The sequence below is a fragment of the Ambystoma mexicanum genome, unplaced genomic scaffold (genome assembly GCF_040938575.1).
Source record: "Ambystoma mexicanum isolate Mex_15411 unplaced genomic scaffold, UKY_AmexF1_1 Mex_scaf48, whole genome shotgun sequence".
NCBI lineage: Eukaryota > Metazoa > Chordata > Amphibia > Caudata > Ambystomatidae > Ambystoma > Ambystoma mexicanum.
Genome location: NW_027182464.1, coordinates 1,789,147 through 1,811,898, shown reverse-complemented (window position 1 = coordinate 1,811,898; position 22,752 = coordinate 1,789,147). Strand labels below are relative to the sequence as shown.

Below are 22,752 nucleotides of genomic sequence, written 5' to 3'. Positions count from 1 at the left end.
AAACAGGTAGGATTTGGACTTACAATAAACGGACTCACAGTCAGATGTGCTATCCCTTGACCCACTGACCCGCTTACCTTTTGTGTAATCCTTTTGCTCTCAGCAGTGTTGTCCAAAGTTCCCTACTTAAAGAGACTTTCTTATAAAAAAAGATCCTAGACATGTTTTTTATGGCCCACATGCCTCATATCCCGTTGCTCTTGATAAACTCACATCATCTCCCACCAATACAAGCTGTAAAAGATGTCAAGGGCATAGCCAAGGAAATTAGACGTGGGCCGAAGGTTGAGCAATCCTTAAATCAGCAGCAAAAATAACATTGAAATCAGCTTCAGAATCTCTTAAAGGATGGGCCAACACTGGTTGCTTGCAGGGCGCAATCGGGCTGACGCCTTAAGGCAAGCGCAAAGGGAGAGCCAACCAAACCATTGATTAGGACCTCTGGACTTTCTGCTCTTTAACATAAGGACATTTGATATGGCAAACGTTTGACCAAACACCATTTAGATGTCGGATGGTATGGAATTAAGCGGCAAACAGCAATACATCAGCATTCTTTGCTGCTTTATTGATCTGGTCCTAAAGGGTTTGGTTTAATGCCAATTATATTTAAAGATAAAAAGATTCATGCTCAACGGTGCTTGCAAATCGACACCCCTCTCCCCATCACGATGGCTGGGTGATGCAAGAGTGAGAGCATCACAGCAGACCCAGAGACATGAGAAACACTCTGTACCTCTGAGTGCATGTGGGCCCATGGCTGGATCAAGGACAAGGCAAGAATAGGAGATGGCTTAAGGTGTCAGCACCCAGGCTGCCCCATTGCGCACTGCCAGCAACAGATGTTGGACCATCCTTTAAGAGATTCTGAGGCTTATTTCAATGTTAACTTTGCTGCTGATTAAAGGATTGCTCAACCTTCGACCCGCGTCTAGTTTGCTTGGCTAAGCCCTGAAAATCTTTTACAGCTTGTATTGGTGGGAGATGATGTGAGTTTATCAAGAGCAACGGGATATGAGGCATGTGTGCCACAAAATGCAGGTCTATGATCTTTTATTTGAAAGCCACTTTGGAAAACCCTACTGAGAACAAAAGGATTACACAAAAGGAAAGGGGGTCAGGGGGGCAAGGGATAGCACATCTGAATGTGAGTCAGTTAATTGTAAGTCCAAATCCTACGCGTTTCGACATTTTTCCAGGCTTTTTGTTTCAGTTCTTAACAGATCCATTCCTATGTACCTCTGTGCTTTCAACAGAGTTTTCATTGTAAAGGAGGGACATACAGTATGCCTTAAACATGCCTGGGCAGGGAAGACTATGTAAAAGCAAGAGTAGCAGACAGCTTAATAAATCATCAGCAGGACCCTCTAGACCTTCCCCAAAAAACATAACATGATTTCTATGCATGTATGTGCGTTGAACAGCGCAAGTAATTTGGTTAATGTCAGTGGATAAATGTCACTTTCCCACAGCGCAGACAAAATCACTTGTACAGGCCCCTTCTGCAAAAGCATTACCGCTGTAGAAAGCAGTGAAAAGGTGAGGCAGTGTGCAGTCCCCCCACCCCCGACCCTGATCGGCCACGATCGGCCAAGGACCTCTCTATAAGAGCTGAGGGTGGAATTTTTCTGGACCTCAGTAACTTAGGGAGACATGGCTAAAGGGATCCTCAATCAACGGCCCAGCTTTTGCTCTGTGGCCTGTCCGAATATGTCTGTTCTCCAAATTACCTGCCGCTGCCCAGGTGTCAGATGGTGAGATGGAATGACCTCCCAGGAAGCATACTGGCAGATGATTTGCATAGGCACACCCCCTCTCCCTCTCTCTTAGCCCTGCTTACTCCACAGTAGCAAGTATCTGGGGAAAATATAGTGGTCGAGGTGGGGTAGCAGTAACTAGCAACTCTGAGAAAGTAAATCTGGGACACTTAGCGACCTGTGGGGAACAACTGCAGAGCTCAGTGCCCAGAAGTTTGTGGCACAGGGAGGAGGTCTGTTGGATTTCAGTAACTTGGAGACATGCAACCTGGTCGGGAGTGCTTCAGGTCTCCTTCCTTGCATGTTCCAAGCAACTCAACAAAGCATCAACAGGCTGAGATACCAACCACAGAGCCCCTTTCCACTTGATTAAAAGGCTAAAATCTTTTCCATGCAAATACATAGCCCCCAAATACCATATTTTCTTTGTTTTCTCTCTCTCTCCTCCCTGTCTCCTTCCCTCGCTCCCTCCCACCCTCCCGCACTCTCTCTTCCCCCCAGCCCCTCTCCCTCTCCCTACCATTAATTTTAAGTTTTCATGCACTGCAGCACATTGTGGCAATGGTATTTCACAATGGGACTGTTTGAAAGTTACAGAAATCAAAAAAGAAATCAACCAACTAAAAGCAGCCAAACCCGGAGTACACTGCTCAGCCCCATTTAAAGATTAAGGCCCAGAAGCAAGTAAAGCTGTAGTTCAGAGCGATATTTGCAAATAGCACCTTAAAGCAGTTTACGCTGGAGTGCACAACAAGGGGGAAAGTGATAATACTGAGTTTGGTAGAATGGGATAAAAAAAAAACAAAAGAAGCGTGCCACTTGTAAAAGTACAAGTCAAGAAATTGAAGGGGACGGGGCTGTTCATTCAGTCAAGAGGACTCACAAGTAAAAGGCTCCTGAGGCATTAGTGTTGAATTTGGCGCAAAATGCATTGTGTTGTCGTGTAATATGAATGAACATACAATTTCAATCTTCAATAAAGAAAGATCTATTAAAAAATCAACACTTGCAAATTAAGAAAGTTTCTGTCCAGTCATGTTCCAAAAATAGTGAATGCTTTACGAATGTGCGTGTCATCCTTTAGAGCAGGGGCCGATTTAAATTTCCCATTATCATTCCAATATTAGTACATGTGTTGCAGAAGCAAGCGCAAAGGGAGAGTCAATCAAACCATTGATTAGGACCTCTGGTCAAAGGTTTGCCATACCAAATGTCCTTATTTCAGAGGGCAGAAAGTCCAAACACCATTTAGATATCGGGTGGTATGAAATGAAGAGGCAAACAACAACGAATAAGCATTCTTTGCTGCTGTATTGATCTGGCCCTAAAGGGTTTTAGTTTAATGCCAATTATATTTAAAGATATAAAGATTAATGGTCCAGGGTGCTTGCAAAATGAAAACCCCCTCCCCATCACAATGGCTGGGTCATACAAGCCTGAGAGCATCACAATAGACCCAATAGACATGAGAAAAACTCGGTACCTCTGAGTGTATGTGGGCCCATGGCTGTATCAAGGACAAGGCAAAAACAGGAGGTGGCTTAAGGAGTCAGCACCAGAGGCTGTCCGATTGAGCCCTGTAAGCAACAGATGTTGGACCATCCTATAAAGGATTCTGAGGCTGATTTCAATTTTAACTTTGCTGCTGATTTAAGGATTGCTCAACCTTCGACCCACGTCTAGTTTGCTTGGATAAGCCCTGGAAATCTTTTACAGCTTGTACTGGTGGGAGATGATGTGACTTTATCAACTGCAACGGGATATGAGGCATGTGTGCCACAAAAAGCAGGTCTAGGATTTTTTTATAAGAAAGCCGCTTTAAGAAGGGAACTTTGGGCAACCCCACTGAGAGCAAAAGTATTACACAAAAGGTAAGGGGGTCAGTGGGTCAACTGATACAATAAACTAACTCACAGTCAAATGTGCTAAGTCCAAATACTACCTGTTTCTACATTTTCCAGGCTTTTTGTCTCATTTCTTAACAGATCCATTCCTATGTACCTCTGTGCTTTCAACAGAGTTTTCATTGTAAGAGAGGGACATACAGTATACCTTAAACATTCCTGGGCAGGGAAGACTCTATGTAAAAGCAAGAGTAGCAGACAGCTTAAAAGAATCATCAGCAGGACCCTCTAGATCTTCCCCAAAAAACATAACATTATTTCTCTGCATGCATGTGCGTTGAACAGCGCAAGTAGTTTGGTTAATGTCAGTGGATAAATGTCACTTTCCCACAGCGCAGAACAAAATCACTTGTACAGGCCCCTTCTGCAAAAGCATTACCACTGTAGAAAGCAGTGAAGGTGAGGCAGTGTGCAGTCACCTCCGACACTTCCCTCCTCTGATCGGCCACGATCGGCCAAGGACCTCTCTATGAGAGCTGAGGGTGGAATTTTCTGGACCTCTGTAACTTGGGGAGACATGGCAAAAGGGATCCTCAATCAACAGCTCAGCCTTTGCTTTGTGGCCTGTCCGTATATATCTGTTCTCCAAATTACCTGCCGCTGCCCAGGTGTCAGCTGGTGAGATGGAATGACCTCCCAGGTAGGATCCTGGCAGATGATTTGCATAGGCAAACCCCCTCGCTCTCTTTCTTACCCCTGCTTACTCCACAGTAGCAAGTATCTGGGCAAAATATAGTGGTCGAGGTAGGGTAGCAGTAACTAGCAACTCTGAGAAAGTAAATCTGGGGAGCTTGGCGACTTGTGGGGAACAACTGCAGAGCTCATCTCCCAGAACTTTGTGGCACGGGGAGAAGGTCTGTGGGATTTCAGTAACTTGGAGACATGCAACCTGGTCGGGAGTGCTTCAGGTCTCCTTCCTTGCATGTTCCAAGCAACTCAACAAAGCATCAACAGGCTGCCATGCCAGCCACAGAGCCCCTTTCCACATGATTAAAAGCCTAAAATCTTTTCCATGCAAACACATAGCCACCGAAAACCATATTTTCTTTGTTTTCTCTCTCTCTGTCTCTCTCTCCTCCCTCCCTCCCTCCCTCCCTCCCTCCTTCCCATCCCCCATAACCCCCCCCTCCCTCTTCCTCTCCCTACCATTCATTTTAAGTTTTCCTGCACTGCAGCACATTGTGACAATGGTATTTCACAATGGGACTGTTTGAAAGTTACAGAAATAAAAAAAGAATTAACCAACTAAAAGCAGCCAAATCCGGAGTACACTGCTAAGCCACAATTAAAGATTAAGGCCTAGAAGCAAGTAAAGCTGTAGTTCAGAGCGATGTTTGCAAATAGCTCCTTAAAGCAGTTGACGCTGGAGTGCACAACAAGAGGAAAAGTGATAATACTCAGTTTGGTAGAATGGGATAAAAAACAAAAGCAGCGTGCCACTTCTAAAAGTACAAGTCAAGAAATTGAAGGAGATGGGGCTGTTCATTCAGTCAATAGGACTCACAAGTAAAAGTCTCCCGAGGCATTAGTGTTGAATTTGGCCCAAAATGTATTGTGTTGTCGTGTATTATGTATGAAAATACAATTTCAATCTTCATTAAAAAAAGATGTATTAAAAAATAAATACTTGCAGATTAAGAAAGTTTCTGTCCTGTCGTGTGCCAAAAATAGTGAATGCTTTACGAATGTGCGTGTCATCCTTTGAAGCAGGGGCCAATTCTATTTTCCCATTTTCATTCCAATATTAGTACATGTTTTGCTGAGGTACATAGGAATGGATCTGTTAAGAAATGAAACAAAAAGCCTGGAAAAATGTTGAAACAGGTAGGATTTGGACTTGCAATAAACGGACTCACAGTCAGATGTGCTATCCCTTGACCCACTGACCCGCTTACCTTTTGTGTAATCCTTTTGCTCTCAGCAGTGTTGTCCAAAGTTCCCTACTTAAAGAGACTTTCTTATAAAAAAAGATCCTAGACATGTTTTTTATGGCCCACATGCCTCATATCCCGTTGCTCTTGATAAACTCACATCATCTCCCACCAATACAAGCTGTAAAAGATGTCAAGGGCATAGCCAAGGAAATTAGACGTGGGCCGAAGGTTGAGCAATCCTTAAATCAGCAGCAAAAATAACATTGAAATCAGCTTCAGAATCTCTTAAAGGATGGGCCAACACTGGTTGCTTGCAGGGCGCAATCGGGCTGACGCCTTAAGGCAAGCGCAAAGGGAGAGCCAACCAAACCATTGATTAGGACCTCTGGACTTTCTGCTCTTTAACATAAGGACATTTGATATGGCAAACGTTTGACCAAACACCATTTAGATGTCGGATGGTATGGAATTAAGCGGCAAACAGCAATACATCAGCATTCTTTGCTGCTTTATTGATCTGGTCCTAAAGGGTTTGGTTTAATGCCAATTATATTTAAAGATAAAAAGATTCATGCTCAACGGTGCTTGCAAATCGACACCCCTCTCCCCATCACGATGGCTGGGTGATGCAAGAGTGAGAGCATCACAGCAGACCCAGAGACATGAGAAACACTCTGTACCTCTGAGTGCATGTGGGCCCATGGCTGGATCAAGGACAAGGCAAGAATAGGAGATGGCTTAAGGTGTCAGCACCCAGGCTGCCCCATTGCGCACTGCCAGCAACAGATGTTGGACCATCCTTTAAGAGATTCTGAGGCTTATTTCAATGTTAACTTTGCTGCTGATTAAAGGATTGCTCAACCTTCGACCCGCGTCTAGTTTGCTTGGCTAAGCCCTGAAAATCTTTTACAGCTTGTATTGGTGGGAGATGATGTGAGTTTATCAAGAGCAACGGGATATGAGGCATGTGTGCCACAAAATGCAGGTCTATGATCTTTTATTTGAAAGCCACTTTGGAAAACCCTACTGAGAACAAAAGGATTACACAAAAGGAAAGGGGGTCAGGGGAGCAAGGGATAGCACATCTGAATGTGAGTCATTTAATTGTAAGTCCAAATCCTACGCGTTTCGACATTTTTCCAGGCTTTTTGTTTCAGTTCTTAACAGATCCACTCCTATGTACCTCTGTGCTTTCAACAGAGTTTTCATTGTAATGGAGGGACATACAGTATGCCTTAAACATGCCTGGGCAGGGAAGACTATGTAAAAGCAAGAGTAGCAGACAGCTTAATAAATCATCAGCAGGACCCTCTAGACCTTCCCCAAAAAACATAACATGATTTCTATGCATGTATGTGCGTTGAACAGCGCAAGTAATTTGGTTAATGTCAGTGGATAAATGTCACTTTCCCACAGCGCAGACAAAATCACTTGTACAGGCCCCTTCTGCAAAAGCATTACCGCTGTAGAAAGCAGTGAAAAGGTGAGGCAGTGTGCAGTCCCCCCACCCCCGACCCTGATCGGCCACGATCGGCCAAGGACCTCTCTATAAGAGCTGAGGGTGGAATTTTTCTGGACCTCAGTAACTTAGGGAGACATGGCTAAAGGGATCCTCAATCAACGGCCCAGCTTTTGCTCTGTGGCCTGTCCGAATATGTCTGTTCTCCAAATTACCTGCCGCTGCCCAGGTGTCAGATGGTGAGATGGAATGACCTCCCAGGAAGCATACTGGCAGATGATTTGCATAGGCACACCCCCTCTCCCTCTCTCTTAGCCCTGCTTACTCCACAGTAGCAAGTATCTGGGGAAAATATAGTGGTCGAGGTGGGGTAGCAGTAACTAGCAACTCTGAGAAAGTAAATCTGGGACACTTGGCGACCTGTGGGGAACAACTGCAGAGCTCAGTGCCCAGAAGTTTGTGGCACAGGGAGGAGGTCTGTTGGATTTCAGTAACTTGGAGACATGCAACCTGGTCGGGAGTGCTTCAGGTCTCCTTCCTTGCATGTTCCAAGCAACTCAACAAAGCATCAACAGGCTGAGATACCAACCACAGAGCCCCTTTCCACTTGATTAAAAGGCTAAAATCTTTTCCATGCAAATACATAGCCCCCAAATACCATATTTTCTTTGTTTTCTCTCTCTCTCCTCCCTGTCTCCTTCCCTCGCTCCCTCCCACCCTCCCGCACTCTCTCTTCCCCCCAGCCCCTCTCCCTCTCCCTACCATTAATTTTAAGTTTTCATGCACTGCAGCACATTGTGGCAATGGTATTTCACAATGGGACTGTTTGAAAGTTACAGAAATCAAAAAAGAAATCAACCAACTAAAAGCAGCCAAACCCGGAGTACACTGCTCAGCCCCATTTAAAGATTAAGGCCCAGAAGCAAGTAAAGCTGTAGTTCAGAGCGATATTTGCAAATAGCACCTTAAAGCAGTTTACGCTGGAGTGCACAACAAGGGGGAAAGTGATAATACTGAGTTTGGTAGAATGGGATAAAAAAAAAACAAAAGAAGCGTGCCACTTGTAAAAGTACAAGTCAAGAAATTGAAGGGGACGGGGCTGTTCATTCAGTCAAGAGGACTCACAAGTAAAAGGCTCCTGAGGCATTAGTGTTGAATTTGGCGCAAAATGCATTGTGTTGTCGTGTAATATGAATGAACATACAATTTCAATCTTCAATAAAGAAAGATCTATTAAAAAATCAACACTTGCAAATTAAGAAAGTTTCTGTCCAGTCATGTTCCAAAAATAGTGAATGCTTTACGAATGTGCGTGTCATCCTTTAGAGCAGGGGCCGATTTAAATTTCCCATTATCATTCCAATATTAGTACATGTGTTGCAGAAGCAAGCGCAAAGGGAGAGTCAATCAAACCATTGATTAGGACCTCTGGTCAAAGGTTTGCCATACCAAATGTCCTTATTTCAGAGGGCAGAAAGTCCAAACACCATTTAGATATCGGGTGGTATGAAATGAAGAGGCAAACAACAACGAATAAGCATTCTTTGCTGCTGTATTGATCTGGCCCTAAAGGGTTTTAGTTTAATGCCAATTATATTTAAAGATATAAAGATTAATGGTCCAGGGTGCTTGCAAAATGAAAACCCCCTCCCCATCACAATGGCTGGGTCATACAAGCCTGAGAGCATCACAATAGACCCAATAGACATGAGAAAAACTCGGTACCTCTGAGTGTATGTGGGCCCATGGCTGTATCAAGGACAAGGCAAAAACAGGAGGTGGCTTAAGGAGTCAGCACCAGAGGCTGTCCGATTGAGCCCTGTAAGCAACAGATGTTGGACCATCCTATAAAGGATTCTGAGGCTGATTTCAATTTTAACTTTGCTGCTGATTTAAGGATTGCTCAACCTTCGACCCACGTCTAGTTTGCTTGGATAAGCCCTGGAAATCTTTTACAGCTTGTACTGGTGGGAGATGATGTGACTTTATCAACTGCAACGGGATATGAGGCATGTGTGCCACAAAAAGCAGGTCTAGGATTTTTTTATAAGAAAGCCGCTTTAAGAAGGGAACTTTGGGCAACCCCACTGAGAGCAAAAGTATTACACAAAAGGTAAGGGGGTCAGTGGGTCAACTGATACAATAAACTAACTCACAGTCAAATGTGCTAAGTCCAAATACTACCTGTTTCTACATTTTCCAGGCTTTTTGTCTCATTTCTTAACAGATCCATTCCTATGTACCTCTGTGCTTTCAACAGAGTTTTCATTGTAAGAGAGGGACATACAGTATACCTTAAACATTCCTGGGCAGGGAAGACTCTATGTAAAAGCAAGAGTAGCAGACAGCTTAAAAGAATCATCAGCAGGACCCTCTAGATCTTCCCCAAAAAACATAACATTATTTCTCTGCATGCATGTGCGTTGAACAGCGCAAGTAGTTTGGTTAATGTCAGTGGATAAATGTCACTTTCCCACAGCGCAGAACAAAATCACTTGTACAGGCCCCTTCTGCAAAAGCATTACCACTGTAGAAAGCAGTGAAGGTGAGGCAGTGTGCAGTCACCTCCGACACTTCCCTCCTCTGATCGGCCACGATCGGCCAAGGACCTCTCTATGAGAGCTGAGGGTGGAATTTTCTGGACCTCTGTAACTTGGGGAGACATGGCAAAAGGGATCCTCAATCAACAGCTCAGCCTTTGCTTTGTGGCCTGTCCGTATATATCTGTTCTCCAAATTACCTGCCGCTGCCCAGGTGTCAGCTGGTGAGATGGAATGACCTCCCAGGTAGGATCCTGGCAGATGATTTGCATAGGCAAACCCCCTCGCTCTCTTTCTTACCCCTGCTTACTCCACAGTAGCAAGTATCTGGGCAAAATATAGTGGTCGAGGTAGGGTAGCAGTAACTAGCAACTCTGAGAAAGTAAATCTGGGGAGCTTGGCGACTTGTGGGGAACAACTGCAGAGCTCATCTCCCAGAACTTTGTGGCACGGGGAGAAGGTCTGTGGGATTTCAGTAACTTGGAGACATGCAACCTGGTCGGGAGTGCTTCAGGTCTCCTTCCTTGCATGTTCCAAGCAACTCAACAAAGCATCAACAGGCTGCCATGCCAGCCACAGAGCCCCTTTCCACATGATTAAAAGCCTAAAATCTTTTCCATGCAAACACATAGCCACCGAAAACCATATTTTCTTTGTTTTCTCTCTCTCTGTCTCTCTCTCCTCCCTCCCTCCCTCCCTCCTTCCCATCCCCCATAACCCCCCCCTCCCTCTTCCTCTCCCTACCATTCATTTTAAGTTTTCCTGCACTGCAGCACATTGTGACAATGGTATTTCACAATGGGACTGTTTGAAAGTTACAGAAATAAAAAAAGAATTAACCAACTAAAAGCAGCCAAATCCGGAGTACACTGCTAAGCCACAATTAAAGATTAAGGCCTAGAAGCAAGTAAAGCTGTAGTTCAGAGCGATGTTTGCAAATAGCTCCTTAAAGCAGTTGACGCTGGAGTGCACAACAAGAGGAAAAGTGATAATACTCAGTTTGGTAGAATGGGATAAAAAACAAAAGCAGCGTGCCACTTCTAAAAGTACAAGTCAAGAAATTGAAGGAGATGGGGCTGTTCATTCAGTCAATAGGACTCACAAGTAAAAGTCTCCCGAGGCATTAGTGTTGAATTTGGCCCAAAATGTATTGTGTTGTCGTGTATTATGTATGAAAATACAATTTCAATCTTCATTAAAAAAAGATGTATTAAAAAATAAATACTTGCAGATTAAGAAAGTTTCTGTCCTGTCGTGTGCCAAAAATAGTGAATGCTTTACGAATGTGCGTGTCATCCTTTGAAGCAGGGGCCAATTCTATTTTCCCATTTTCATTCCAATATTAGTACATGTTTTGCTGAGGTACATAGGAATGGATCTGTTAAGAAATGAAACAAAAAGCCTGGAAAAATGTTGAAACAGGTAGGATTTGGACTTGCAATAAACGGACTCACAGTCAGATGTGCTATCCCTTGACCCACTGACCCGCTTACCTTTTGTGTAATCCTTTTGCTCTCAGCAGTGTTGTCCAAAGTTCCCTACTTAAAGAGACTTTCTTATAAAAAAAGATCCTAGACATGTTTTTTATGGCCCACATGCCTCATATCCCGTTGCTCTTGATAAACTCACATCATCTCCCACCAATACAAGCTGTAAAAGATGTCAAGGGCATAGCCAAGGAAATTAGACGTGGGCCGAAGGTTGAGCAATCCTTAAATCAGCAGCAAAAATAACATTGAAATCAGCTTCAGAATCTCTTAAAGGATGGGCCAACACTGGTTGCTTGCAGGGCGCAATCGGGCTGACGCCTTAAGGCAAGCGCAAAGGGAGAGCCAACCAAACCATTGATTAGGACCTCTGGACTTTCTGCTCTTTAACATAAGGACATTTGATATGGCAAACGTTTGACCAAACACCATTTAGATGTCGGATGGTATGGAATTAAGCGGCAAACAGCAATACATCAGCATTCTTTGCTGCTTTATTGATCTGGTCCTAAAGGGTTTGGTTTAATGCCAATTATATTTAAAGATAAAAAGATTCATGCTCAACGGTGCTTGCAAATCGACACCCCTCTCCCCATCACGATGGCTGGGTGATGCAAGAGTGAGAGCATCACAGCAGACCCAGAGACATGAGAAACACTCTGTACCTCTGAGTGCATGTGGGCCCATGGCTGGATCAAGGACAAGGCAAGAATAGGAGATGGCTTAAGGTGTCAGCACCCAGGCTGCCCCATTGCGCACTGCCAGCAACAGATGTTGGACCATCCTTTAAGAGATTCTGAGGCTTATTTCAATGTTAACTTTGCTGCTGATTAAAGGATTGCTCAACCTTCGACCCGCGTCTAGTTTGCTTGGCTAAGCCCTGAAAATCTTTTACAGCTTGTATTGGTGGGAGATGATGTGAGTTTATCAAGAGCAACGGGATATGAGGCATGTGTGCCACAAAATGCAGGTCTATGATCTTTTATTTGAAAGCCACTTTGGAAAACCCTACTGAGAACAAAAGGATTACACAAAAGGAAAGGGGGTCAGGGGGGCAAGGGATAGCACATCTGAATGTGAGTCATTTAATTGTAAGTCCAAATCCTACGCGTTTCGACATTTTTCCAGGCTTTTTGTTTCAGTTCTTAACAGATCCACTCCTATGTACCTCTGTGCTTTCAACAGAGTTTTCATTGTAATGGAGGGACATACAGTATGCCTTAAACATGCCTGGGCAGGGAAGACTATGTAAAAGCAAGAGTAGCAGACAGCTTAATAAATCATCAGCAGGACCCTCTAGACCTTCCCCAAAAAACATAACATGATTTCTATGCATGTATGTGCGTTGAACAGCGCAAGTAATTTGGTTAATGTCAGTGGATAAATGTCACTTTCCCACAGCGCAGACAAAATCACTTGTACAGGCCCCTTCTGCAAAAGCATTACCGCTGTAGAAAGCAGTGAAAAGGTGAGGCAGTGTGCAGTCCCCCCACCCCCGACCCTGATCGGCCACGATCGGCCAAGGACCTCTCTATAAGAGCTGAGGGTGGAATTTTTCTGGACCTCAGTAACTTAGGGAGACATGGCTAAAGGGATCCTCAATCAACGGCCCAGCTTTTGCTCTGTGGCCTGTCCGAATATGTCTGTTCTCCAAATTACCTGCCGCTGCCCAGGTGTCAGATGGTGAGATGGAATGACCTCCCAGGAAGCATACTGGCAGATGATTTGCATAGGCACACCCCCTCTCCCTCTCTCTTAGCCCTGCTTACTCCACAGTAGCAAGTATCTGGGGAAAATATAGTGGTCGAGGTGGGGTAGCAGTAACTAGCAACTCTGAGAAAGTAAATCTGGGACACTTGGCGACCTGTGGGGAACAACTGCAGAGCTCAGTGCCCAGAAGTTTGTGGCACAGGGAGGAGGTCTGTTGGATTTCAGTAACTTGGAGACATGCAACCTGGTCGGGAGTGCTTCAGGTCTCCTTCCTTGCATGTTCCAAGCAACTCAACAAAGCATCAACAGGCTGAGATACCAACCACAGAGCCCCTTTCCACTTGATTAAAAGGCTAAAATCTTTTCCATGCAAATACATAGCCCCCAAATACCATATTTTCTTTGTTTTCTCTCTCTCTCCTCCCTGTCTCCTTCCCTCGCTCCCTCCCACCCTCCCGCACTCTCTCTTCCCCCCAGCCCCTCTCCCTCTCCCTACCATTAATTTTAAGTTTTCATGCACTGCAGCACATTGTGGCAATGGTATTTCACAATGGGACTGTTTGAAAGTTACAGAAATCAAAAAAGAAATCAACCAACTAAAAGCAGCCAAACCCGGAGTACACTGCTCAGCCCCATTTAAAGATTAAGGCCCAGAAGCAAGTAAAGCTGTAGTTCAGAGCGATATTTGCAAATAGCACCTTAAAGCAGTTTACGCTGGAGTGCACAACAAGGGGGAAAGTGATAATACTGAGTTTGGTAGAATGGGATAAAAAAAAACAAAAGAAGCGTGCCACTTGTAAAAGTACAAGTCAAGAAATTGAAGGGGACGGGGCTGTTCATTCAGTCAAGAGGACTCACAAGTAAAAGGCTCCTGAGGCATTAGTGTTGAATTTGGCGCAAAATGCATTGTGTTGTCGTGTAATATGAATGAACATACAATTTAAATCTTCAATAAAGAAAGATCTATTAAAAAATCAACACTTGCAAATTAAGAAAGTTTCTGTCCAGTCATGTTCCAAAAATAGTGAATGCTTTACGAATGTGCGTGTCATCCTTTAGAGCAGGGGCCGATTTAAATTTCCCATTATCATTCCAATATTAGTACATGTGTTGCAGAAGCAAGCGCAAAGGGAGAGTCAATCAAACCATTGATTAGGACCTCTGGTCAAAGGTTTGCCATACCAAATGTCCTTATTTCAGAGGGCAGAAAGTCCAAACACCATTTAGATATCGGGTGGTATGAAATGAAGAGGCAAACAACAACGAATAAGCATTCTTTGCTGCTGTATTGATCTGGCCCTAAAGGGTTTTAGTTTAATGCCAATTATATTTAAAGATATAAAGATTAATGGTCCAGGGTGCTTGCAAAATGAAAACCCCCTCCCCATCACAATGGCTGGGTCATACAAGCCTGAGAGCATCACAATAGACCCATAGACATGAGAAAAACTCGGTACCTCTGAGTGTATGTGGGCCCATGGCTGTATCAAGGACAAGGCAAAAACAGGAGGTGGCTTAAGGAGTCAGCACCAGAGGCTGTCCGATTGAGCCCTGTAAGCAACAGATGTTGGACCATCCTATTAAGGATTCTGAGGCTGATTTCAATTTTAACTTTGCTGCTGATTTAAGGATTGCTCAACCTTCGACCCACGTCTAGTTTGCTTGGATAAGCCCTGGAAATCTTTTACAGCTTGTACTGGTGGGAGATGATGTTACTTTATCAACTGCAACGGGATATGAGGCATGTGTGCCACAAAAAGCAGGTCTAGGATTTTTTTATAAGAAAGCCGCTTTAAGAAGGGAACTTTGGGCAACCCCACTGAGAGCAAAAGTATTACACAAAAGGTAAGGGGGTCAGTGGGTCAACTGATACAATAAACTAACTCACAGTCAAATGTGCTAAGTCCAAATACTACCTGTTTCTACATTTTCCAGGCTTTTTGTCTCATTTCTTAACAGATCCATTCCTATGTACCTCTGTGCTTTCAACAGAGTTTTCATTGTAAGGGAGGGACATACAGTATACCTTAAACATTCCTGGGCAGGGAAGACTCTATGTAAAAGCAAGAGTAGCAGACAGCTTAAAAGAATCATCAGCAGGACCCTCTAGATCTTCCCCAAAAAACATAACATTATTTCTCTGCATGCATGTGCGTTGAACAGCGCAAGTAGTTTGGTTAATGTCAGTGGATAAATGTCACTTTCCCACAGCGCAGAACAAAATCACTTGTACAGGCCCCTTCTGCAAAAGCATTACCACTGTAGAAAGCAGTGAAGGTGAGGCAGTGTGCAGTCACCTCCGACACTTCCCTCCTCTGATCGGCCACGATCGGCCAAGGACCTCTCTATGAGAGCTGAGGGTGGAATTTTCTGGACCTCTGTAACTTGGGGAGACATGGCAAAAGGGATCCTCAATCAACAGCTCAGCCTTTGCTTTGTGGCCTGTCCGTATATATCTGTTCTCCAAATTACCTGCCGCTGCCCAGGTGTCAGCTGGTGAGATGGAATGACCTCCCAGGTAGGATCCTGGCAGATGATTTGCATAGGCAAACCCCCTCGCTCTCTTTCTTACCCCTGCTTACTCCACAGTAGCAAGTATCTGGGCAAAATATAGTGGTCGAGGTAGGGTAGCAGTAACTAGCAACTCTGAGAAAGTAAATCTGGGGAGCTTGGCGACTTGTGGGGAACAACTGCAGAGCTCATCTCCCAGAACTTTGTGGCACGGGGAGAAGGTCTGTGGGATTTCAGTAACTTGGAGACATGCAACCTGGTCGGGAGTGCTTCAGGTCTCCTTCCTTGCATGTTCTAAGCAACTCAACAAAGCATCAACAGGCTGCCATGCCAGCCACAGAGCCCCTTTCCACATGATTAAAAGCCTAAAATCTTTTCCATGCAAACACATAGCCACCGAAAACCATATTTTCTTTGTTTTCTCTCTCTCTGTCTCTCTCTCCTCCCTCCCTCCCTCCCTCCTTCCCATCCCCCATAACCCCCCCCTCCCTCTTCCTCTCCCTACCATTCATTTTAAGTTTTCCTGCACTGCAGCACATTGTGACAATGGTATTTCACAATGGGACTGTTTGAAAGTTACAGAAATAAAAAAAGAATTAACCAACTAAAAGCAGCCAAATCCGGAGTACACTGCTAAGCCACAATTAAAGATTAAGGCCTAGAAGCAAGTAAAGCTGTAGTTCAGAGCGATGTTTGCAAATAGCTCCTTAAAGCAGTTGACGCTGGAGTGCACAACAAGAGGAAAAGTGATAATACTCAGTTTGGTAGAATGGGATAAAAAACAAAAGCAGCGTGCCACTTCTAAAAGTACAAGTCAAGAAATTGAAGGAGATGGGGCTGTTCATTCAGTCAATAGGACTCACAAGTAAAAGTCTCCCGAGGCATTAGTGTTGAATTTGGCCCAAAATGTATTGTGTTGTCGTGTATTATGTATGAAAATACAATTTCAATCTTCATTAAAAAAAGATGTATTAAAAAATAAATACTTGCAGATTAAGAAAGTTTCTGTCCTGTCGTGTGCCAAAAATAGTGAATGCTTTACGAATGTGCGTGTCATCCTTTGAAGCAGGGGCCAATTCTATTTTCCCATTTTCATTCCAATATTAGTACATGTTTTGCTGAGGTACATAGGAATGGATCTGTTAAGAAATGAAACAAAAAGCCTGGAAAAATGTTGAAACAGGTAGGATTTGGACTTGCAATAAACGGACTCACAGTCAGATGTGCTATCCCTTGACCCACTGACCCGCTTACCTTTTGTGTAATCCTTTTGCTCTCAGCAGTGTTGTCCAAAGTTCCCTACTTAAAGAGACTTTCTTATAAAAAAAGATCCTAGACATGTTTTTTATGGCCCACATGCCTCATATCCCGTTGCTCTTGATAAACTCACATCATCTCCCACCAATACAAGCTGTAAAAGATGTCAAGGGCATAGCCAAGGAAATTAGACGTGGGCCGAAGGTTGAGCAATCCTTAAATCAGCAGCAAAAATAACATTGAAATCAGCTTCAGAATCTCTTAAAGGATGGGCCAACACTGGTTGCTTGCAGGGCGCAATCGGGCTGACGCCTTAAGGCAAGCGCAAAGGGAGAGCCAACCAAACCATTGATTAGGACCTCTGGACTTTCTGCTCTTTAACATAAGGACATTTGATATGGCAAACGTTTGACCAAACACCATTTAGATGTCGGATGGTATGGAATTAAGCGGCAAACAGCAATACATCAGCATTCTTTGCTGCTTTATTGATCTGGTCCTAAAGGGTTTGGTTTAATGCCAATTATATTTAAAGATAAAAAGATTCATGCTCAACGGTGCTTGCAAATCGACACCCCTCTCCCCATCACGATGGCTGGGTGATGCAAGAGTGAGAGCATCACAGCAGACCCAGAGACATGAGAAACACTCTGTACCTCTGAGTGCATGTGGGCCCATGGCTGGATCAAGGACAAGGCAAGAATAGGAGATGGCTTAAGGTGTCAGCACCCAGGCTGCCCCATTGCGCACTGCCAGCAACAGATGTTGGACCATCCTTTAAGAGATTCTGAGGCTTATTTCAATGTTAACTTTGCTGCTGATTAAAGGATTGCTCAACCTTCGACCCGCGTCTAGTTTGCTTGGCTAAGCCCTGAAAATCTTTTACAGCTTGTATTGGTGGGAGATGATGTGAGTTTATCAAGAGCAACGGGATATGAGGCATGTGTGCCACAAAATGCAGGTCTATGATCTTTTATTTGAAAGCCACTTTGGAAAACCCTACTGAGAACAAAAGGATTACACAAAAGGAAAGGGGGTCAGGGGGGCAAGGGATAGCACATCTGAATGTGAGTCATTTAATTGTAAGTCCAAATCCTACGCGTTTCGACATTTTTCCAGGCTTTTTGTTTCAGTTCTTAACAGATCCACTCCTATGTACCTCTGTGCTTTCAACAGAGTTTTCATTGTAATGGAGGGACATACAGTATGCCTTAAACATGCCTGGGCAGGGAAGACTATGTAAAAGCAAGAGTAGCAGACAGCTTAATAAATCATCAGCAGGACCCTCTAGACCTTCCCCAAAAAACATAACATGATTTCTATGCATGTATGTGCGTTGAACAGCACAAGTAATTTGGTTAATGTCAGTGGATAAATGTCACTTTCCCACAGCGCAGACAAAATCACTTGTACAGGCCCCTTCTGCAAAAGCATTACCGCTGTAGAAAGCAGTGAAAAGGTGAGGCAGTGTGCAGTCCCCCCACCCCCGACCCTGATCGGCCACGATCGGCCAAGGACCTCTCTATAAGAGCTGAGGGTGGAATTTTTCTGGACCTCAGTAACTTAGGGAGACATGGCTAAAGGGATCCTCAATCAACAGTCCAGCTTTTGCTCTGTGGCCTGTCCGAATATGTCTGTTCTCCAAATTACCTGCCGCTGCCCAGGTGTCAGATGGTGAGATGGAATGACCTCCCAGGAAGCATACTGGCAGATGATTTGCATAGGCACACCCCCTCTCCCTCTCTCTTAGCCCTGCTTACTCCACAGTAGCAAGTATCTGGGGAAAATATAGTGGTCGAGGTGGGGTAGCAGTAACTAGCAACTCTGAGAAAGTAAATCTGGGACACTTGGCGACCTGTGGGGAACAACTGCAGAGCTCAGTGCCCAGAAGTTTGTGGCACAGGGAGGAGGTCTGTTGGATTTCAGTAACTTGGAGACATGCAACCTGGTCGGGAGTGCTTCAGGTCTCCTTCCTTGCATGTTCCAAGCAACTCAACAAAGCATCAACAGGCTGAGATACCAACCACAGAGCCCCTTTCCACTTGATTAAAAGGCTAAAATCTTTTCCATGCAAATACATAGCCCCCAAATACCATATTTTCTTTGTTTTCTCTCTCTCTCCTCCCTGTCTCCTTCCCTCGCTCCCTCCCACCCTCCCGCACTCTCTCTTCCCCCCAGCCCCTCTCCCTCTCCCTACCATTAATTTTAAGTTTTCATGCACTGCAGCACATTGTGGCAATGGTATTTCACAATGGGACTGTTTGAAAGTTACAGAAATCAAAAAAGAAATCAACCAACTAAAAGCAGCCAAACCCGGAGTACACTGCTCAGCCCCATTTAAAGATTAAGGCCCAGAAGCAAGTAAAGCTGTAGTTCAGAGCGATATTTGCAAATAGCACCTTAAAGCAGTTTACGCTGGAGTGCACAACAAGGGGGAAAGTGATAATACTGAGTTTGGTAGAATGGGATAAAAAAAAACAAAAGAAGCGTGCCACTTGTAAAAGTACAAGTCAAGAAATTGAAGGGGACGGGGCTGTTCATTCAGTCAAGAGGACTCACAAGTAAAAGGCTCCTGAGGCATTAGTGTTGAATTTGGCGCAAAATGCATTGTGTTGTCGTGTAATATGAATGAACATACAATTTCAATCTTCAATAAAGAAAGATCTATTAAAAAATCAACACTTGCAAATTAAGAAAGTTTCTGTCCAGTCATGTTCCAAAAATAGTGAATGCTTTACGAATGTGCGTGTCATCCTTTAGAGCAGGGGCCGATTTAAATTTCCCATTATCATTCCAATATTAGTACATGTGTTGCAGAAGCAAGCGCAAAGGGAGAGTCAATCAAACCATTGATTAGGACCTCTGGTCAAAGGTTTGCCATACCAAATGTCCTTATTTCAGAGGGCAGAAAGTCCAAACACCATTTAGATATCGGGTGGTATGAAATGAAGAGGCAAACAACAACGAATAAGCATTCTTTGCTGCTGTATTGATCTGGCCCTAAAGGGTTTTAGTTTAATGCCAATTATATTTAAAGATATAAAGATTAATGGTCCAGGGTGCTTGCAAAATGAAAACCCCCTCCCCATCACAATGGCTGGGTCATACAAGCCTGAGAGCATCACAATAGACCCAATAGACATGAGAAAAACTCGGTACCTCTGAGTGTATGTGGGCCCATGGCTGTATCAAGGACAAGGCAAAAACAGGAGGTGGCTTAAGGAGTCAGCACCAGAGGCTGTCCGATTGAGCCCTGTAAGCAACAGATGTTGGACCATCCTATAAAGGATTCTGAGGCTGATTTCAATTTTAACTTTGCTGCTGATTTAAGGATTGCTCAACCTTCGACCCACGTCTAGTTTGCTTGGATAAGCCCTGGAAATCTTTTACAGCTTGTACTGGTGGGAGATGATGTGACTTTATCAACTGCAACGGGATATGAGGCATGTGTGCCACAAAAAGCAGGTCTAGGATTTTTTTATAAGAAAGCCGCTTTAAGAAGGGAACTTTGGGCAACCCCACTGAGAGCAAAAGTATTACACAAAAGGTAAGGGGGTCAGTGGGTCAACTGATACAATAAACTAACTCACAGTCAAATGTGCTAAGTCCAAATACTACCTGTTTCTACATTTTCCAGGCTTTTTGTCTCATTTCTTAACAGATCCATTCCTATGTACCTCTGTGCTTTCAACAGAGTTTTCATTGTAAGGGAGGGACATACAGTATACCTTAAACATTCCTGGGCAGGGAAGACTCTATGTAAAAGCAAGAGTAGCAGACAGCTTAAAAGAATCATCAGCAGGACCCTCTAGATCTTCCCCAAAAAACATAACATTATTTCTCTGCATGCATGTGCGTTGAACAGCGCAAGTAGTTTGGTTAATGTCAGTGGATAAATGTCACTTTCCCACAGCGCAGAACAAAATCACTTGTACAGGCCCCTTCTGCAAAAGCATTACCACTGTAGAAAGCAGTGAAGGCGAGGCAGTGTGCAGTCACCTCCGACACTTCCCTCCTCTGATCGGCCACGATCGGCCAAGGACCTCTCTATGAGAGCTGAGGGTGGAATTTTCTGGACCTCTGTAACTTGGGGAGACATGGCAAAAGGGATCCTCAATCAACAGCTCAGCCTTTGCTTTGTGGCCTGTCCGTATATATCTGTTCTCCAAATTACCTGCCGCTGCCCAGGTGTCAGCTGGTGAGATGGAATGACCTCCCAGGTAGGATCCTGGCAGATGATTTGCATAGGCAAACCCCCTCGCTCTCTTTCTTACCCCTGCTTACTCCACAGTAGCAAGTATCTGGGCAAAATATAGTGGTCGAGGTAGGGTAGCAGTAACTAGCAACTCTGAGAAAGTAAATCTGGGGAGCTTGGCGACTTGTGGGGAACAACTGCAGAGCTCATCTCCCAGAACTTTGTGGCACGGGGAGAAGGTCTGTGGGATTTCAGTAACTTGGAGACATGCAACCTGGTCGGGAGTGCTTCAGGTCTCCTTCCTTGCATGTTCCAAGCAACTCAACAAAGCATCAACAGGCTGCCATGCCAGCCACAGAGCCCCTTTCCACATGATTAAAAGCCTAAAATCTTTTCCATGCAAACACATAGCCACCGAAAACCATATTTTCTTTGTTTTCTCTCTCTCTGTCTCTCTCTCCTCCCTCCCTCCCTCCCTCCTTCCCATCCCCCATAACCCCCCCCTCCCTCTTCCTCTCCCTACCATTCATTTTAAGTTTTCCTGCACTGCAGCACATTGTGACAATGGTATTTCACAATCGGACTGTTTGAAAGTTACAGAAATAAAAAAAGAATTAACCAACTAAAAGCAGCCAAATCCGGAGTACACTGCTAAGCCACAATTAAAGATTAAGGCCTAGAAGCAAGTAAAGCTGTAGTTCAGAGCGATGTTTGCAAATAGCTCCTTAAAGCAGTTGACGCTGGAGTGCACAACAAGAGGAAAAGTGATAATACTCAGTTTGGTAGAATGGGATAAAAAACAAAAGCAGCGTGCCACTTCTAAAAGTACAAGTCAAGAAATTGAAGGAGATGGGGCTGTTCATTCAGTCAATAGGACTCACAAGTAAAAGTCTCCCGAGGCATTAGTGTTGAATTTGGCCCAAAATGTATTGTGTTGTCGTGTATTATGTATGAAAATACAATTTCAATCTTCATTAAAAAAAGATGTATTAAAAAATAAATACTTGCAGATTAAGAAAGTTTCTGTCCTGTCGTGTGCCAAAAATAGTGAATGCTTTACGAATGTGCGTGTCATCCTTTGAAGCAGGGGCCAATTCTATTTTCCCATTTTCATTCCAATATTAGTACATGTTTTGCTGAGGTACATAGGAATGGATCTGTTAAGAAATGAAACAAAAAGCCTGGAAAAATGTTGAAACAGGTAGGATTTGGACTTACAATAAACAGACTCACAGTCAGATGTGCTATCCCTTGACCCACTGACCCGCTTACCTTTTGTGTAATCCTTTTGCTCTCAGCAGTGTTGTCCAAAGTTCCCTACTTAAAGAGACTTTCTTATAAAAAAAGATCCTAGACATGTTTTTTATGGCCCACATGCCTCATATCCCGTTGCTCTTGATAAACTCACATCATCTCCCACCAATACAAGCTGTAAAAGATGTCAAGGGCATAGCCAAGGAAATTAGACGTGGGCCGAAGGTTGAGCAATCCTTAAATCAGCAGCAAAAATAACATTGAAATCAGCTTCAGAATCTCTTAAAGGATGGGCCAACACTGGTTGCTTGCAGGGCGCAATCGGGCTGACGCCTTAAGGCAAGCGCAAAGGGAGAGCCAACCAAACCATTGATTAGGACCTCTGGACTTTCTGCTCTTTAACATAAGGACATTTGATATGGCAAACGTTTGACCAAACACCATTTAGATGTCGGATGGTATGGAATTAAGCGGCAAACAGCAATACATCAGCATTCTTTGCTGCTTTATTGATCTGGTCCTAAAGGGTTTGGTTTAATGCCAATTATATTTAAAGATAAAAAGATTCATGCTCAACGGTGCTTGCAAATCGACACCCCTCTCCCCATCACGATGGCTGGGTGATGCAAGAGTGAGAGCATCACAGCAGACCCAGAGACATGAGAAACACTCTGTACCTCTGAGTGCATGTGGGCCCATGGCTGGATCAAGGACAAGGCAAGAATAGGAGATGGCTTAAGGTGTCAGCACCCAGGCTGCCCCATTGCGCACTGCCAGCAACAGATGTTGGACCATCCTTTAAGA

At 44.1% G+C, this 22,752-nt stretch overlaps 4 non-coding genes across 4 annotated transcripts; all 4 read right to left on the bottom strand.

Moving 5' to 3' along the window:
- Nucleotides 1-2,799: 2,799 nt before the first annotated feature.
- LOC138560777 (U6 spliceosomal RNA) lies at nt 2,800-2,906 on the bottom strand. Its single transcript, XR_011299243.1, has one exon. It is a non-coding gene; the product is annotated as a U6 spliceosomal RNA (small nuclear RNA).
- A 5,372-nt stretch (nt 2,907-8,278) lies between these two features.
- LOC138560776 (U6 spliceosomal RNA) lies at nt 8,279-8,385 on the bottom strand. Its single transcript, XR_011299242.1, has one exon. It is a non-coding gene; the product is annotated as a U6 spliceosomal RNA (small nuclear RNA).
- A 5,363-nt stretch (nt 8,386-13,748) lies between these two features.
- On the bottom strand, nt 13,749-13,855 carry LOC138560775 (U6 spliceosomal RNA). The gene has a single exon (XR_011299241.1). It is a non-coding gene; the product is annotated as a U6 spliceosomal RNA (small nuclear RNA).
- Nucleotides 13,856-19,217: 5,362 nt separating this feature from the next.
- On the bottom strand, nt 19,218-19,324 carry LOC138560774 (U6 spliceosomal RNA). The gene has a single exon (XR_011299240.1). It is a non-coding gene; the product is annotated as a U6 spliceosomal RNA (small nuclear RNA).
- Nucleotides 19,325-22,752: the final 3,428 nt, after the last annotated feature.